The following is a 3,674-nucleotide window of genomic DNA, read 5'->3' on the forward strand; positions in this document are numbered from 1 at the left end:
GGGGGGGGGGGGGGGTGTGGGGTGGGGAAAGGAAAACCTGCCAAAATTAGAAAAGAAAAAGATCTTTTCAACATGCTTTTAGTTTGTTAATAATGTCTGGCAGCTGTATAATTTAAATTGTCACCAACTTGAAACCATGTTCCTGATAAACTTAATCAAGGAAAAAGATTACTTTTATGTGTGAGAAAAGTCACTGATGAGAAAAGATGTAGATCCTTGGTAGAACCCCAAATCCCAGATGGTAAAATTAGAAGAGTAAACAGAGCATTTTCCTTGAAGATAAATGTTTGCAGAAAGCAGGATTACCCAGCTAACTTTAGCTGTTTTTGTTAACACTTAATACAGATACAAAAAACTGATTACTAATTTAATAAACAAGGTAAGGCAGACAAATGATGCAACTGATTTGGTCTCATGTGATAGGTCACATGACACATGTTATCTAATATTTGAGGATTCCAGAAAAGTCAGAGAAATGTACTACTCAATTCAGTATCACATGATGAGCTGCTTCCAAGTTCCAACCCATTAAACAACAAAGAAAATGAATAAGAATTATAATATATCTAATCAAGAAGATGTTACCGAAGGTCAGTCAAATTTGTGCTTCTATAAAATCCTTATGTATTATTAGTGGAAATCCCAACATGCACTTTATGATTATTTTATAGCCTTACTGGCCTACTTTGCTGTCATTAATTTTCTCTTATCTAAATTAATGTTTGGTTATAACTGTGTTGCTAATGATTTTTTGCTTATGAGTATCTTTGTTCCAGTTATCACAGAACCTGATTGTAAGTAGTTTCCATCTACCTTTCAAAACCAGACAAGTTAAATATGCCATAACCCTGGTTAAATAGCTATGGTATTGAATTTATTCTAAAGACATGATACCTAGTCAGGATAGGAATATTCAACTTCAAAACAGGTTTTAATTAGGAAAGGGGTAATTTTCTAGTTATATATTAATATCTATATCTATGTATGTATGTTACACTTGTGTATAAGACTTTAGAAGAACCAACATGTAACACATGCACGGTCACCTTTCCTGAAGGTATCTGTGAATGTCTTAGCGCCAAAGTCATCTCTGTTACATTTCTTCTCCAACTGAACAACACTATGAAATCCATTCATAGAGCTTTGTTTGCTGTCTTTGCCTTACTACTCTTTCACTTACTCATCTGTTCTCCACTCTCCCTCCACTGTTGCAGCAACACTCATCCAAGAGTTAGAAATCAACCGAGGAGATTGCTAGGTTCTTTTGCTTCTATTTCTGCGAATCTAAACAAGTTGAGTAGAGCCATTCAAGATCCAAAGAAAGCTGTGGAGGCAAGTCTAAGGAAAGCACCGCCGAGTGCTTCAAATCCCACCCAAAACAAGTAACTCCAGTGTTATGTCAAGAGATTTAAGGAAGAAAGAGAAATCAAGTCTCAATTCTCTTTCAACAGTTTTGCAGTTTCCTTACATTTACCTTTTGATAGGTAGGAAAGTTGGATCTCGGATTTTTTTTTTCTTGCTCTGTATCCATAAATTATTCAATATTTATTTATTTTTCCTGCAAGTCCTGTTTTGCAGTAGATTTAGAGGTGAGATATAAGTGTATTTACAGAACCCTGTCCCTGTAAATAAAACATAAGAACGAAATAGTATAGTTTGTTTCAGAAGATCACCAGTTTTGTGCTGATGGTTTATGTGTTTTGTTTTGCTTGTTTTTCCACTGCTACTTTTGGCCTGAGTAATTTAATTTCTTTTTGCAGTGAAACTTTATGCGGAAATTGCAAGATGTAATTTGTACCATCTTTACTCTTGTTCTTCCCAGTTTCTTTACATGTGACGAACAAAACAAGATTGGTGCTCTTATATTCTTTTTTGTTTAGGTTTTTAGGTAACATAATCCATGAGGCAGATCATGTAAACAAAACTACACGTGCTACCTTCCAATAACAGTAATGCAGCTAAAGATCCTTTTAGGTAGAGAATAAAACCTTCACAGCCTAAAGGGAATGTGGACTCTCCCTCCCTCTCCCTCTCCCTCTCCCTCTCTCTCACACGCACACACAACAGTATCTTTCCAGTTTATTGTCCTCTTCCACAGTGTTCATTTTCCTCCATCTAGCATATTAATTATCCTCTCAGCTGTGATTTATTGTTTCTCCCTGTTTCAAACTTCCAATGTCAGCTTTCTGTCATTACTTGATTCAAAGAAATGATTGCTTTATGATCAGATATATATCTTTTCCAACTTAGTTTTTGATGGAGGTGTTCTGCAGAAGGAATTGTTCTGTTTCGCCAGGTTCGGTCCCAAGGGAAAAAATAGTTTTGCTTTCTAGTTTAAAGAGAAAGGGCTAGGCTGTAGAAGACCCCTATCTATACCTGCCCATTCTATGCATAAGATATTTGACTGATGTGTAGGCACATTCTGATATAACTAAAGTTCTTCCTGAATTCATAATGAGAAACTATAGCTCAAGTAGAAACATATGCCATTGAATATATTTTCATTTGACTAGTGATAAAAGTCAAAATCTACTACAAAAGAAGTTTCATCTAATTGAAAGATCGCATCTCAGGACTGAAGGCATTATTAATATGATAGATAATCACATTTCTGAAGACAAAATTCTCATATCATAGAATGATAAAATTGTACATAAAAATCATAAATGAAAATTCGAAAATGAAAAATGCAAACAGCGAAATACTTTCTCCTTGATATTAAGCTGGAACCACTAAGCATTATGTTCAACGTCAGAAAAGCGCATTAGAAAGGGACATTGCTACCATTTTGACATTGGTTGTGATACTGTTTAAGTTACGTGAAGGAATGTTCTTTTTTCTAGTTACCATAAAAGCAATTAAGATGAATCAGTTAAAATGAACAGAATTCTTTGGTAGAGAGCGGAGACTTGTATAACAGCAAAACATGGCAACATTTCATCTAATATACAAAAACAATGATAAAGCATTCTTAGAGGTGGAAAATGCCTTGGAGTCATCTTCCTTCGTTAGGTGAATATCAAAATGGGAAAGTTTGGAAGCTCTTATGATTGACCACTTTGTATGGAGAGTGTCCTAATTATTTTTTTCAACAGTCTTTGAACCTTGCAGCCTAGAAACCATTGGAGCATAGCCTAGTCTTCAGTTTGTTCTGTGAAGTAATTGCTTTGCAGTAGGAGTAATAGATGATAGCAGCTTTGGTGTGATAAAAATTTTAGATATCTTTCTTAATGGAGTGCAAAGTAGTTGGTTTCAGACAGGCTATATAATTTTTTCCAAAACAGAGCATGTAGCTAAAAGCTGAAATGCCACAACTGCTCCACATTGAAAGGTGCTTTAATTGGAGTTTATAGTGAGCTAATCTTATAGTGCATATCGTTATGAGAAACTTCAGTGTCGTGTTTTGGCTCCATGGGTATAGCAAATGTAGATACTTGATTTTGATTAATATTTATTCTCTAAAGAATTATTTTACATCATAATATTGTATAGAGAATAATGACAATAATCATTACAAGTGAAGCATTACTTTACACAGAACAATTAAAACAAGTGAAGTACTATTTCACGCAGAACAATTAGAACAAGTGAAATGCTACTTCATGCAGAACAACTAGAATAAGAGTAACACTACTCCATGTGTAACAACTAATAATATTGAAATAATTACTTCA

At 34.5% G+C, this 3,674-nt stretch overlaps 1 protein-coding gene across 1 annotated transcript in view; it reads left to right on the top strand.

Annotated features, from left to right (window-relative positions):
• Nucleotides 1-1,672, top strand: part of LOC18589702 (octanoyltransferase) — a 4,917-nt gene extending 3,245 nt beyond the window's left edge. The window contains exon 4 of the mRNA XM_007014795.2: nucleotides 1,215-1,672. The gene's annotated coding sequence lies outside the window, so the exon portion shown is untranslated. The remainder of the gene's footprint in view (nucleotides 1-1,214) is intronic.

This window comes from Theobroma cacao, chromosome 9 (genome assembly GCF_000208745.1).
Source record: "Theobroma cacao cultivar B97-61/B2 chromosome 9, Criollo_cocoa_genome_V2, whole genome shotgun sequence".
NCBI lineage: Eukaryota > Viridiplantae > Streptophyta > Magnoliopsida > Malvales > Malvaceae > Theobroma > Theobroma cacao.